We start from the raw sequence: 16,220 nt of genomic DNA, 5'->3' as shown, positions 1-16,220 counted from the left end.
ATAATTAGAAAATCTTGGGTGATATAGTCTCCTTTTCAGGTACTTAAATATTTCTTGAGTGTACGAGTGTTCAGGACGCTGTGCTAGGCAAAGTGGATTGGGAATGGTGCACAAAGAAGTCTAAGGCAGGGATCTGGCCCTTCAGAGATGCCAGGGTAGTTAAGGAAATAATCCAGGTAACAAATGGTGAGTAATTCTTCAGGTCAGTCTCAAGCTGGATAGTTACACAAAAAGTCATGTGTACATATGAATATACACACAGGCATGTAAATGTAGATGTGCTCTAATGCCCATATCTACACAACATACACAATAGACATGCAATACACACCTACATACAGACATACACACGTTTTTCCAAGTCTGTGGTTTTATATGGAGAGCATGCTCCAGGTGAGGAAGCTACCTTTACCAATGCAATTCTCTGCCTTAGGGGGAAACTCTAAGGTCACAAAGTCAGTGTGTAATAAACAGGTCTTTAACTCATTTGCCTAGATTTCAAAGCCTGCCCTCGGCCTCATCTTGTATAAATCTAAAAATGAGTAAAAACATTAGGTAATGCATCCTAAGTGAAAAACACATACATACCATAAAACTAGTAATTCTGTGCTGGACCCCCAAAGAAAAATCCTTAACTAAGCCTGGTATGTTATACCTAAAGGGATTCATGAAAATTTTATATTTTCCTTAAAAAAATTCCTTTAAAACTAAATCAGATTTGAAAGAACTTTATAAATATGTATAGCATTTTCATCTATTATTTCCATTATAGGCCATTGGTTTTTCCAGATCACTTTTATTTAGCTATTCTAATTTTAATAGATTTTTGCAGAAAACTTGAGGATAATTACTTGAAAAAAAAGTTCAGAGTAAACAGAAACCTGGAGCCCTTACCTCTGTTTTTGTCCAGGCTTTTCACTACTACTGAATATCTTTTCTCCTGAATGACATACAAAAAAAAAAAAAGATTTTGAGCAGTAGTAGATTCTGAAATCAGACAGGAGGATATGGTTTTTAAAAAATGTGTGTATAAAAATATATATACATACATACATATATATATATTTATATACATACACATCTATATATGTAACTGCACAGGCTAAATCCCATGACATATTGCTATCTTTTGTTCTTTGTGGTATTAAGTGAAATGTCCAAAGCATCTCCTCAGAAGGAAACAGTGTAAGACAAAGGACTGTTTTGCAAGTTGGATAGTGCCGGGAATACCAACTCTGCTTCTAACCAAGTCAGCCTTCCTAATGTTAGTTAGTCTGTATTCTTAGTGCTGGGGAGAAGAGACCAAAATAATAATCACAAAGATGCAGTGGCACCATTTTTTCAGACATATAAAGCAAATTATTATGTGACCCAAGTCTTACCTAGTTTCATGGAAGAAGCTAAGCTTCTTTTGGGGAGGGGGGATAGTCAATAGCAATAAATCAGTTATTTTTCTTTAGCGTCTGATTTTCCTTTGGAGAAAAAAAATTTTTGATGACTTTGTATTTCTAATTGACAGTTCCCCATTATCTCTAGCTCAGACTCTTTGGAAAAATCCAAGGACTTCCTGACTTTCTAAATAGAATAATTTTTTTCTTGATCTCTCTTTGCAATTTTGTCTTCACTGCCTTGAATTTCATTATCTCATTCATTTGTCCAATCTGTCACATTTTTCAGAGAGGGCTTTGGATTGTTTGTTTGTTCCTCAAAAAAATGTAAGGTTACCTGGAGTTTATCCAGCTCAGTGTAAGGAAGCCCTAGTGGAACTCTAAGCCTGGCTTTGTGTCTATGAGCCACAGTTGGGAGAAACCTAAGAAAAGCCAAAAGAGGAGAAAACAAATGATCCATTTAGTCCCATTTCCTCTCTTGGAAAAGGTCCAATGTTGAAAGCTTCAGAAGATGTAAAATCCCCCTCCCAGCCCCCACCTCTACAATGGACCTAAATAGTGTGATCTTGTACCTTAGAAAAAAATTTCCTTTTGATCTCAACATGTGATCGTATGAGATCCTGTAGAATGAAGGCCCTCAGAAGGCAGCCAGTGGTGGGAAGAGCTTTGAATCAGGTTAATCAGAGTTTGAATCTTGACTTTTCTAATAAATTAGCCCTGTGACCTTAGGCAAGTCATTGAATCATTGAGCTTCATCTACTTCATCTGGAAAATGAGGGAATTGGACAAGAGGATCTCAGAGATTCTGTCCATTGGGACATTCATAATCCTATGATGTTGTCCTATTAAGATGATTAGTTTCTGCTCTCATCTGTAACCTCTCTTTAACACTTATGCCACAAAAACTAGATTTTTGTGTGCTGTTATATTCTAGCTATGTGACCCTGGGAAAGACACTTAACTTCTGCCTCAGTTTCTTCAGCTGTAAAATGAGAATAATTACAGCACTTACTTCTCAGAGTTTTTGTGAGTATCAAATGAGATAATATTTATAAAAAAGGCTTTGCTTTTGCAAATTCTCTATATTCCAATACCACTCTATCTTGTTTTATAATCCAAATCAGTAAGAGAAAACTGCCTTTTAATAAAACCTAATCTCAGAATTTAACTTGTGCATTTCAAACATTGTCTTTATTTTCATTTAGCTCCTTTAAAAGTTTGTTCTTCAACAAAAGCCATCTATAGTCACATGAAAAATGCTCTAAATCACTATTAATTAGAGAAATGCAAATTTAAACAACTCCAAGGTACTACCTCACACCTATCAGATTGGTTAATATAACAGAAAAGGGAAAGAATACAACTTGGCAGGGATATAGGAAAGCAGGGGTACTAAAGCACTGCTGGTGGAGTTGTGAATTGATCCAGTCATTCGGGAGAGTACTTTGGAGCTATGCTCAAAGGGTTCTAATACTGTGCCTACCCTTTGATCTCAGAAATACCAGGTCTATATCCTGAAGAGATCATAAAAAAGGGGAAAAGACCCACACATACAAAAATATTTATAGCAACTCTTTTTTTGTGGTGACAATTGAGGGAATGACTTAACCAGTTGTAGAATATATGCAATGGAATATTACTGTTCTGTAAGAAATACTGAGTAGTTAGGATTAAGAAAAACTAGGGAAGACTTTCATGAACTGATGCTGAGTGAAGTGAGCAGAACCAGGAGAACATTGTACACAGTAAGTGCAACACTGTATAATGATTAACTATGATAGATCTAACTCTTCTCAGTAATATAATGATCTAAGACAATTTCAAAAGACTCAAGATAAAAAAAATGCTAACCATATCCAGAAAAAGAACTATGGAATCTGAATGCAGATTGAAACATGCTATTTTCCCTTTTTAAATTTGCTTCTTCTTCCTTGTGGTTTTCCCCTTTTGTTCTGATTTTTCTTTCACAACATGCAGAATGACTAATGTGGAAATATATTTTACATGATTGTGCACGTATAACATATTAGATTACTTGCTCCCTTGGGGAGAGGAAAGGGAAGGAAGGGAGGGAGAAAACTTTGCAAAATTGAATGTTGAAAACTATCTCTACATGAAATTGGAAAATTAAAAAAAAAACAAAATTATTTTTTAAAAAAGCCCAGACAGTTAATGGGGGGAAAAAAAGTTCATTCTTCAGTTAAATCAAATCACTTCCTTCCTTAACTTTCTGAGATAGACTGAAACATTTGTCTGTTTAGGCTTCCCAATCATACTCATCAATTATCATAGAATCACAGAATTAAAGAGTTTGAAGGGATTTTAAGTTGGAAGTGAGATAACTGGTAGCAAAGTAGGTAGAACACTAAGGCCTGGAGTCAGGAAGACCAGAGTTCAAATACTGCCTCAGATACTTACAGGCTGTGGGACCCCTAGTAGATCACTTAACTTTGGTTTGCATCAATTTCCTGAACTCTAAAATGAGAATAATAAAAATAGCAGCCAAATCAGAGTTGTTAAGAAGATAAAATATTAGTAAACCTTAAAATACCATAGAAACACTAGCTGTATCCTCAAAGACCATCTAATTTAACCTAAGTATGAAAGGAATGTCACTATAAAGGTACCAGACTAGTGTATCATTCCCTTGAATTTCTGAGTGAAGAGACACTATATACAAACTATGGTATACTTTTTTTAATGTACATTTTGTTATGTATGTGGTACGTACATTTTGTTTTATACGTTGTTTTGTGCAATGAAATCACCACACAAATAGGATGGAAAAACTCAGATTCCAACAGAAAAAAGTCCAAAACAACTTTCCTAGTTCCTGTTCCATTTTCAAACCATTATCTTTTTTCTTTCCTTTGACCAGTCTTTTTTTTTTTTTTAAGATTTTTTGCTAGACAATGAAAAGTGACTTGCCCAAGGTCACTTAGCTAGGTAATTATTAAATGTCTGAGACTGGATTTGAACTCAAGTCCTCCTGATTCCTAGCTTCTCCAATTTGACCAACTTTAAAAAAATGTTGACTCATTAGCTCCACTTCCACATCATTCTTTTATTTTTTTTAGGTTTTTGCAAGGCAACAGGGTTAAGTGACTTGCCCAAGGCAAGTAAGGCAGCTAGGAAGTTATTAAGTGTCTGAGGCTAGATTTGAACTCAGGTACTCCTGACTCCAGGGCTGGTGCTCTATCCACTGTGCCACCTAGCCACCCCCACATCATTCTTTAGCCCTTAGCCATCTATCTTCTACTATGGCTTCCTCCAACACTCAAGGTCATAGTATCATGGAAGAAAACTTATTTGTCATCTAGCCCAACCCCTCTCATTTTACAGATGAGGAAATTGAGGCCATACAAAACAATATTAGCAGATCTGGATTTGAGCACAGCTTTGTGCTCTCTGACTTCCAATCCACAGTTTGTTACATTTCTGTTGAAATGCTCCCACAAAGTTTCCATTGATTTTCATCTTTCTTGAGTTCTCAGCAGTGTATTCAATCCAAAAATAATTCATTTATCACCTTTGTCCAAAGCTGGAGCTAAGGAGACAAATCCACAGTCTCTTTCCTGAAGGAGCGTTCACATGCTTGGACAGATGTCATAGGAACACAGATATGACTTAGTTGGGGAAAGGAGGTGGGGAGTGGGAGAAGAGATGAGATTAAGAATTCTGGAAATATTTGAGGTTGGAAAGACCACCAAGAGATGGAAAATCAGAGATAGCTCCATGGGAGAAACTAATGTTAACAATTTAGTTGTTAGACTTGGGTTTTAGTTAGATTGTTGAATTGCGAAATTCGACTTCACACTCAGCTCTTAAGTTGAATCTTAACAGAAGATAATTCTGAAAGGTACTGATGAAAAGGGAGTGTCGTATTTTGGGCATGGGATATATTTCAATCTTGTGAAAAGGAGACAGTTATTTTGAGCCCAGGACATAGTAAGCAGCAGAATTTGACAGGAATAAAGAAGATACAAAGAGGAAAAGGGTGAAATAAGGCTGTCAAGGTAGGTTGAAGCCAGATTGCCTGGCAAAGGCATATTTTATCCTAGAAATACATAGAAAGCCACTGAAATTTTTTGAGCCAAAGAATGACATGGTTAGACCTCTGGACCTTAAGATGGCTATTTTGGAAGCTTTGTGAAGTATGGAGTAGGTGGAGAAAGACTAGAGATAGGAAAATCAATTAGGAGGCTATGTAAAACAAAAAAGAAGGGCAGCTAGCTGGCTTTGTGGATAGAGAACTGGGTCTAGAGTCAGGAACACTCCTCTTCCTGAGTTCAAATCTGAGATCAAACAGTTACTAACTGTGAGACCCTGAGAAAGTCAGGGCCTGTTTATGTTGGTTTCCTCATCTGAAAAGGAAATGTTAAACTACTCCAGTAAATAACATCACAAGGGGTAGGATGAGATTGAAAAAAATGATTGAACAACAATATACATAGAGGAAGCTCTATATAGACCATGTAAACCATGATAAGGGATTGCATAAGAGTGTTGATCCTTAAGTAAATGAAGAAGAAATAGGCACGAAATGATGTGGAGGAAGAATCAAGAAAACTAATAAATTAGCAAATATTTATATAGGGCTTACTATATGTCAAACACTGTACTAAACATTTTTACAATAACCCATGGAATTTTAAAATTATTATTTCCATTTTATTAATGAAGACATTAAAGTTAAATGTCTTTCCCAGGGTCATACCTCTAGTATCTGAGGCTGGATTTAAATTTAGGTCTAACCTTGTCTTCAGGTCTTAAGTTCTATTCACTGTATCATCTAACTGCCCCAGGAAATTGGTTGACTTTGGGTAGTGAGATAGACATAAGCATGGAAAAGAATGCCAAGGTTACAAACCTCGATGATTAGCAGAATTCTGTGTCCTTAGTAGAGATATGAAAGTCTCTAGGAGAGATAGGTTAAAAGAGGAGGACAGCGTGTTGTTTTGGAATATGTTGAGTTGACAATACTATAATGATTTCCAGCTAGTGTTGTCTAACAAGTTGTTGGGGTGCAGAACTGAAAGTCATAAAAGAAATAAGGATTGATTAATGTAGGAGTCATCTGTGTCCAGATGATAAGATTATCCTTGGGATTAGATGAGATTACCAAAATAGAGATTACAGAAAAAGAAACATTTGATTTGGTCTGTCATCTATTCTTTTAATATAGGAGATTTTTTATCAAGTTAACAAACACTAAAAGAGGGAATACTACTTTATACAAAGGACAACACAAAAAGAGGATTGTATATATAAAACCATATTGCTTGATTTTTGAAAAACACATATAAATGCAACCCATTACTTTCCAAATGGACTTGCTTCTCTGCTTCTTTCAGTTCTTTGTGTACATAAGCCCTCTTCTTACTTCTTTTTCAAATTTCTTTCTCATTTCTTCCCTCTTAAAACCTCTTCCTTAGTTTTTCACAGCCCAGGTCCATTCCTTGTTCTCCTCCAATCATTTTGACATCTCTGTCACTATCTCCTATAATGGCTCATCTTTTTCCCTCTCGCCTCACAAAAAGGATATTCCAATATTCTCCATTTTTCCTCTTGATTCCTCTCCTGTTGCAGTCTATCTTTTAAAAGAGCCTATCTCCTATGATCTTGATCCTTCATTCAGCCATTGCCATGTAGATAGTTGCCGACATCCAAATTTTAAATATTGGCTTCTATCCTAAAAGCCAAATACTTGCATAGCATCTCCACCTGGAAATTTTGATATTACCTAACACTCAAAAGTTTAAAAACCAAGTTCATCATCTACTTCTTTCCCCAACCAATATCCTCCTGATTTTGATCTCTTTATTAATGATCTCACCATTTTCCCTTTATTTTGGGTGAAAACGTAAAGTTTCTTCCCTTAGCCCACCTTCTAGCCTTTTGTGAAGTCTTATCCTTTCTTCCTTTTCAATGACTCTGAATTCAAATCTTCTTTTTCATTTCCACTCCATTAACACAATTTAGGCCCTTATCAGTTCCTATTATCTCAATAGCCTTCTAAATTGTTTCTGAGTCTCTAAGTTTTTTTTTCAGTTCTTACTGTTCACTGCAGCCAGTTTAACCTTTCTAAAATTGTACTTTACTCCATTCTTCACACAACTGCCAAAGTGATATTCTTAAAGCATAGGTGTATCCATGTAATTTGCCAGCTCAAAAAAGTTTTAGTTCTACTCTTTATTACCTCTTGGTTAAAATATAAATTCCTCTGTCTGGCATTTAAAAACCCTTCCCAATCTGATTACAGCCCAGTTTTCCAGACTTATTATACTCAGGCTCATGCATTTTAGTATCTAGTCAAACTAGCTGACTCTTCACACAAAACTTCCCATCATTTACCACCTCTGTACTTTTGCCTTAGCTGTCCCCTTTGCCTGAAATGCCTCTTCAAATCCTTATCTTCCTTCAAAGTCACCTTTGATGTGAAACCTTTTCTAGTTTTTTTTTTCTGGCTACTAGTTTTGGATTTTTTAAAATTCTGGATCTGCTTAAAAGTCTGTTTGCTGTTTCCCCAATGGAATGTAAAGCAAGAATTGTTTCATTTTTGATTTTGTATCTCCCATTCCTAGAATGGTGTCTTTACTTATTTAGTAAATGCCTGTTCACTGATCACTAATGATGGTCTGCAGCCTAGCAACCTTCTATTGCTTTCATTTCATTGCAAGAGGTGACTTGGGGTCCAGTGGACCCTCCTACTAGAGGCTGGGTTATGAATTCATAGGGACCAGGTTCATTTGGAAGAGAGCCTGGTCCAAAAAGACGGGGGTGGGGTGGGGTGGGTCATTGTTTCTTCTGACTTTCTGGACCCTTACCCTCACCCTGGAATAATCATGAGGAAATTTCTAAAAGAAAGCCAGATTTGCTTTATGTCTAGGATCTTCACAAAAAAGTGGATAACAGAATCCCTTCTAGAAGAAGTACACAATATAAAATATAGGTGTTAGATATAGGAAAGCAATTTCCACTGAAGATGCTTAAAACATAAAAGACATCATAAACACACCTCAACAAATACAGAAACATAAAACAATATGGGAGAGCACACTCAAAAGATTTACAAAAGAACCTCAGCTACTTCTGAAATAGATATTTTACTGTTTTCTTTGAGCTGCCCTCAAGGTCTCCCACTGCATCCAAGGCCATCTTCTGTCATCCTGTTCCATATCTGGCCATTTTCTCCAGAGGAGAAAGGGAAGTTGGTGACTGCACAGCTCTCCCTCACTTCAACTCAATTCCCTTGCTTGTCAGGGTATAACCTCTCTGATATCATGGTCCACTTCAAGAAGGAAGGACAAACAATTACAGCAGCAGCAGCACCACCTCCACCACCAACAACCACCTGAGCAGTTCCCAAGATCCAAAGCTCCCAGTTATCTAGGACTCATAGATGATGGGCTTTCTTAATCCTTTCATCTGTAGCATCCTTCTCTGAAGATCAAGGCTAATGTGGACCTTACTTTTCTATGGACAAATGGCATCTGACTCTGAAACTCTCAGCCTCTTGAATCAGGGCTGAAAGCCTTTATTTTTCTCAGGATGGTTTAGTCTAGGGTCTCTGATCAAGGAAGGAAACAGATAGCAGAAGAAGGAGGCCGAGGACTCAAGCTTACCTAGCAAGCGAATATTCTTGCTGCCACCATTGCTACATTAGTAATAAATTTGTTGATTGAATGAATGAATAATAGACATTTATTTGATATCTATTACAGTCCAGTCAAATGCTATCATAATTGATATTCACAATAATCCTATGAGATAGTTGCTATTATTATCATCTCCATTTTACAGTTGAGGAAAGTAATTCAGAGGGTCATAGTATAATGACTTACCCAAGGCCACACATCTAGTGTCTGAGAACAGATTTGAACTCAGGTCATATTGACTCCAAGACCAGTGCTCTGCCTGCTGCACCATCAATCTACCATAAATTAATAAGTAATATGAAACAGAGCTGAAATCCTATCCTCCCTCCCACTCAATATTTTCCCAAGGATCTGAAATTCCTTCTACAAAAATCTTTAAGTGAACTAGGCAATGAAATGTCTTCTTCAGGTCACTCTTAAAATGAACAATTGTTCCCTGGAAAGGAAGGGGAAGGAGAATGTTAGTTGGAACTGAGGGAGTAAGGGGAAGAAGACTCTTTTCACTGGTATTTTAGTACAGATTTGTTTTTCAGAGTAGCTAGTTGGCATCTTGGGTATTTTGGAAGGCAGAAGGAAGTTGAGATGAGAGGATATGTAGGTCAGGCACATTTCAATATGAGTGAAATCCACCCATTGCCAAGGAATAGATATCATGAGGCAGCCAACCCGGGCAAGGGGTAGGGGGTAGGGTTGGGAGTGGGGAGGGGGGTTGTCAGACTCCAATGATGTACCTACATCTGATGCCAAGACAGAAGGAAATATGTAAAGTGGAGTTGGGGGGCATGCTATTAAGGAAGATAATTAATAAATTTATAGTGTTAGGTGTGAGAATGTGACATTGGATGTCTCATTTAGCAGTCCCATTAAGCAAATCTTTAATCAATGATGTTTTTTTTTCCCAGTTGTTAGTGGGTAGGCTTAAAATGGAGTATTTAAAATTTACCGCTTCCCTTCCATCTTATCCTTTTACCCTGCTTTCATTTCTGGACAGGAAGGAACATGATACATGCTCTATTGAGAAGCACCCTGTAGAGTGGAAAGAGAAGCCAGAAAAACTGGGGTCCAGTCCAGGGTTCTACCATTTACTAATTGTGTGATTTTGGACAAATAGCTTAACATTATTGACCCTCTCTTCATCCATAAAATGGGGATAATACCATTCCCACTACCTACCTCACAGATTGTTAGAAAATTCAGAAATGGAAATGGGAACTATTTTTGCTGACACTTTGGGAATCTTTTTCTGAACACCTGACTGCTTGTATTTGTTACAAGTGAGAATTTCTATTCATAGGGGGTTCCCTTCAGAGGTTAGTGAGTAGTAATAAATATTCCTCCTAAAACAGATCAACAAAATATTTTAAAAAACACATGGAAGAACATCTAGAGGAAAAAATTATGGATTCTGAATGCAGACCAAAGCATACTATTTTCACTTTTTATGTTTTTTCTTTTTCTCATGTTTTTTCCCCCGTTAGTTCTGATTCTTCTTTTTCACAATATGATTAATATGGATATATGCTAAACATTATTGTGATTATACATATATAACCTATATCAGATTGTTTGCTGTCATGGGGAAGGTGGAGAGAAGGGTGGGAAGTAGAAAAATGTGGAACTCAAAAGCTTACAAAATAATGAATATTGAAAACTATCCATGTAGTTGAAAAATAAAATAACAACTAAAAAAATAGAAGAAAACCAAAAGAAGTGCGGAAGGAGATGCAAAATTTTGTTATTGCTTGTTAAATTTGTTATATGCATATTTCCTTCAAAGGATCAAACTGTATATAAAGGTTTACAGCCTCTCTTTATATATAAACATATTATAAGAATATAATCCTCCTCTTTCATTGCATATTGAAATATATGTGCCTGTTGGATTAAATTTACAGTTTTTTAAAAAAAGAACAATTACAAAACCAAACACAAGGATATAAATAAAATAAAATCATTCCAGTTGTGAACTCTTTCTAATTATAATAAGGGAGACAATTTAATATAATGGAAAGATGAGTAGATACAGAGTCAAGGAAGACCTAGATTTGAATTCTCCCTTAATGCTTATTAGATATATGAACTTAAGAAAGCTATTTAACTCCTCTTCCTGAGCTCAAATCTGGTCATATACACTTACAAGTTGTATGACTTTGGACAGGACGAAGTCACTTTATTCTGTTTGCCTCAGTTTCCTCATCTGTAAAATTACCTAGAGAAGGAAGTGACAAACCACTCTAGTGTCTGCCAAGAAAACCCAAAAATGGGCTCACGAAGTGTTTGGGACAGGACTAAACAATGACAATAACAAAGTACTTTCCAAATGAGATAATGTTTGTAAAGAGTTTTTTTAGAAAGATTTTTTTATTTTGAGTTTTACAATTTTCCCCCAATCTTGCTTCCCTCCCCCATCCTTATAAAGAGTTCTTTAATCATAATGTCATTATGTTAGAGGCAGTGTAGTGAGTGGATAGGGATTTTAGAATTAGGAAGACCTGTTTCAAGTCCTGCCTTTGGCACATACTGGTTGTTTGATCCTTAACCTCTCAATGTATAAGACAATTCACTAAGTTGCAGATAACTGCAAATTGCAGTTTAGATGAGAAATGCATGAGTGAAGTTACTTTTCTGGCATGGAGATCTCTATTCCAATAAAATTGCAATGGAATGTCCAATCCCAATTATTATGTTAAATAAAGTTAAATTAGAGATTTGTTAAGAAAGATTGTAGGAGTGAATATATTTAGTCTGATTAAAAGATGAATCAAGGAGGGATTTTAAATACGTGACATATTATATATTGGGAGTGCTATTATAAGGAATTCTTTATTTCTGTGAAGATATAGATCAAATAAATTGCAGGAAGATAGATTCAGGTTAGAGCCCAGGGCAGATTTCTTGATGGTAAAGGTTACTAAATCATTGGGAGTGATTACCGGGAAATTTCCAGGTGAGTGTCCTTAGGGGATATTAAAAATAGACTTGGGCCAGATGATTTCTATAGTTCCATCCAAGGCTATTATAGTAGAATGCCAAGGATAGACACCCATCTGTCTAGTGCGGGGTGCACTTCCAGTGGTGCCATGGAACATTCCAGATCCTCTCAGAGGCTCATTCTGGACTTGGGATTGGCTTCTCCTTCATCTCATTTTCTTTGCTTTGTTCACATTTCCTCTTTGACTGTTGGTTCATTCAGTTCTTCCCCCCTCCTGGTCTCATGCTCCCTGTCTCTTTTCACAGTACCGGCTGTGTCTATAACAGACTCCTCCTTGTGATACATTAAGATAAAAGCCGATACTCTCTATCCTTTCAAATGCTCTCTCAAATCCATCTTCAATGGAGTGTTTCTGACCACAGTACAAGGCTCCCCACTGAGCTGATGAGGATGGAGGAAAAAACTCCCTATTTTTTTTAAAATTTTGCTGGGCTGGGAAAGGAGGGTGGTGTATCCTAAGGAAGGAGGAGGAAGAGGGGGAAGGGTTTGCTTATTAATGTTACCCTATCTTCTCATCTTTCTACTTCCTACAGATTAGTTTCTATTCATATTCTTCTAAAAATACTTTCTTTTTTTGGCTTTTGCAAGGCAATGGAGTTATTAAGTGACTTGCCCAAGGTCACACAGCTAGGGACTTATTAAGTATCATAGAGTGATTTGAACTCAGGTCTCCCTGACTCCAGGGCCAGTGCTCTATCCACTGTGCCACCCAGCCGCCCTCCTACTTTATTCTTTCTTGATGCTTATCCCATTCTAAATCAATATCATATGACCAACTAGGTAGAATAGTGTCTAGAGTTCTGCATCTAAGGTTAGGAAGACCTGAATTCAAATCCTGTGTCAGATACTTATCTATGTGATTCTGGACAAGTCTCTGAGCTTCAGTTTTCTCACCTTTAAAATGGAGATAATAGTAGTATCTGTTATTTTAAAAAAATATTATTTAATATCTGCTTTTTGTTACCATGAGGACTGATTTAGAATTTAGTTTTATTTTTCACCCCCCCCCCCACCACAGCTTGCACATATAGATACTATAGCAGGAAGGAATGAATGAAGTAAACAAACATTCATTAAATTCTAGGACAACCCTACTTGGCCATTGTTTGGACTCCAGAATGGTTCAGAGTGAATGTAAATAGCAATTGTTTCTTTTGTGGCCAGAAAAACCTGAGATTCTTCCTCTTGCAGACTGATTTTTTTTTTTTTGCACCATGCAAAAGAGGCCATTTTTGCTTCATTTCTTTCTCCCCTGGCCTTCATAAAGGAATAGGTGTTGCTTCAGTCAAACAGATCTGATAAAGATTCTAGCTCAAAAAGGTCAAGGTCTTCCACTGCATCCAAGGCCAACTTCAGTTGTCCTGCTCCAAAGGTGGCCATTGGACTCAGATTGTTCTGGAGGAGAAAGTGAGGTTGGCACAGCCCTCCCTCATTAAGATTCAATTAACTTGCATGCCATGACATCACCTCCCTGATATCATAGCCCTCTTCTAGAATGAAGTACAAACAACAACTATGTCTCAGCTGGAAAATAAATAGAAGCAAAAAACAATCCCTTTCCACAAGGAAATTACATTTTAATGGAGGAAGATGATTTAGGAAAGAAAGCTGAAAAACTGGAGGAGGACGTGTCTGATAAAAGTCACTGAGACTGATGTTGAAGTTTAAATGGAGATAGGGTTGAAAGAGGAACAAAGACATTCTGATTCAGATCCCTTCCCAAAAAATGGAGGCTCTAGGAGAAAAATCACCAATTGGAGAAGGGGATTTGGAGCGGACGAGGGATACTTAGGGTGAGCAAGCCGCAAGGGTGGTAGTATATTCTAGGGAGAGGAGGCCCCAACCATCCTCTATCAACTGCCAAGCCTTAACATCTTTTCTTCTCTGAAGAATCTTCTCAAAGGTCCCCCCCCTCAAGGTGCAGTGTCTTAGTTGAACTTCTAAAGTCTTGACTCTCAGTTGGCAAGGTTAACCCTCCAAGAATATTTCTGATGCTTAATTCTGTTGGAAGAAGCCGCTTTCTTCCTCAGGTGGCCACCTTGATGTATCTGTGTCTATCTGGGGTCCAAATCTCTACTCCCTCAGCTATACCTCAAATTTCTCTTGACCTATCTCAATATCCTAGATAGGATGTCTTCTCAGAAATGTTTGGAATTTCCAAATAAATGAAAGCATTTCCAAATCCCATTGAGTATGAATGTATTACTCTATGACATTAGGGGTATGTCTTGAGTGAGTGTTCCTTAGTACTCTCCACCTGCTCACTAATTAGTGCTCCAAAAGCATAAAACAGTCATTTTCTAGAAGTAGTTTTTTAAAATAGATTTCCTGCCCTTTTGATTTCACTTTGAGATATCATTAAAATGTTGACTACTGACATACAGATGGTTGTAACTATCTGGGGGAACCACCAGATGGTGGTATTACTGATAATTTTCTAAATTGGGCTTGTTAAGAAGAACATGATTATCCTCAAGAAAATGCTTTATTAGTCTTATTATAGTACAATTCTTTTTAAGCAAGATGTTGATTACCTCAACTGTTGATGTTTTGGTGTTCAAAGTCAGAGCAATTTCTGTTTATGAGTAGAACATTTCCGAGGTAGTCATAACCTCAAAATAATGTGTCAAGAATATCTGAATGAATATAAATATCCCTAGAGAAAAGTTTCTTAGAGTGTTCTCAGGTTGGGGCCACCAAATAAGGATGTGGTTTTAATTAGAGCTGGGTTGGAGACAAATGACTTGACCACTGATGGTGCTCATATATAAACTTTGCACAGATGCCAGTAAATGTTTCTGGAAGTCTATAGATAACACTTTCATTCAACCACATAAACAGTACCTCTGACTGGGAGACCTTTGCTTTAGGTTATAAAGAAGATTGTATAATGCTTTGCTGTGGTTAAATGTAAACCGGAAACGTTTCTAAACATTTAATAGAAGGTTTCTCATAATTTCCCAAAACCAATTTAAGTTTATTAGATTAAATCAGTCTAACCCTGACCAGATATAAGGAATATGATCAACTCATGGCAAACTATCCACAGTCTTGGAAGCTCCTGACTGGAAAAATTCAATTGTGTAGGGGCATATGTAAATGTGTTTCTGAAAAGAAATTTTCTGCCAAATGGGTTCTGATTCTATGATGGCAAAAGGAAGATGATCCATCCACTTAGTACACTATGCTAGGGATTCAGGATGGTCTGGATTATATGCCAGGGAGTCTTGGTTGGTTGTTTGGTTATTGTCTTCTACAGGTTGGGCACAATCAGTTGGATTTACATTGTGGACACCATATATTTTATTACATATAGAAATTTTTCAAATATTCATATCAAGATCTGAACTTTAGGCAGCTAGGTGGTGTAGTGGATAAGGCACCGGCCCTGGAGTCAGGAGTACTTGGGTTCAAATCTGGTCTCAGACATTTAATAATTACCTAGCTGTGTGGCCTTGGACAAGCCACTTAACTCCATTTGCCTTGCAAAAACCTAAAAAACAAAAACAAAACAAAAAAAAGATCTGAACCTTAGCTCTTACTCCAAATTCATTGGGGCCATATCACATTGCTTCTTTAATTTATGAGCACATATTACATGTAAGATATGACTAGTTTGTATTTGGCATGTCATATTAAACTTCCCTGAATCCATGTTCACTGAGTGTATGTTCTGAAGGTGCTCATATTTTGATAATGTGTATTACTCATGCATTCAATTGTACAAGGAATTGTACCATTTGGCTATGATTGCATGATGTTGCTATCATTATCAACCAAATTGTCAGTCATCATCATCATCAATCAATCAATCAGTCATCCAATTAATTTTTATTAAATGTTTAATAATAAGTGCAGTAGACCTGAATTCATTACTAACACCAAACACTTACTAACTTGTGACCCTGGACAAGTCACTTAACTCTGTCTCAGTTTCCTCATCTATAAAGTGAACTGGAGAAGGAAAATGCAAATACTCCAGTATCTTTGTCATGGAAATCCCAAATGTGGTCATGATAAGTCAAATATGACTTATCAACAAAAACATATATGTTCTGTGCTAAAGATACAAAGAAAGGCAAACTAGCTCATCATCCTGAAGGAACAGTCTAGGAAACCATTTAGGTTTATTATTATTATTAAGTAAGAAGTGGGGTGAAATGACCAGATATATAGGTTAGG

At 36.8% G+C, this 16,220-nt stretch overlaps 1 long non-coding RNA gene across 1 annotated transcript in view; it reads left to right on the top strand.

Annotated features, from left to right (window-relative positions):
- The window catches only part of LOC141490884 (uncharacterized), a 119,898-nt gene that overhangs the window by 22,442 nt on the left and 81,236 nt on the right, over positions 1–16,220 (top strand). The gene's annotated exons all lie outside the window — the stretch shown is intronic.

The sequence above is a fragment of the Macrotis lagotis genome, chromosome 6 (genome assembly GCF_037893015.1).
Source record: "Macrotis lagotis isolate mMagLag1 chromosome 6, bilby.v1.9.chrom.fasta, whole genome shotgun sequence".
NCBI classification, from domain to species: domain Eukaryota; kingdom Metazoa; phylum Chordata; class Mammalia; order Peramelemorphia; family Peramelidae; genus Macrotis; species Macrotis lagotis.
The sequence above is the reverse complement of the archived record's forward strand: the minus strand, read 5'-3'. Positions and strand labels throughout refer to the sequence as shown.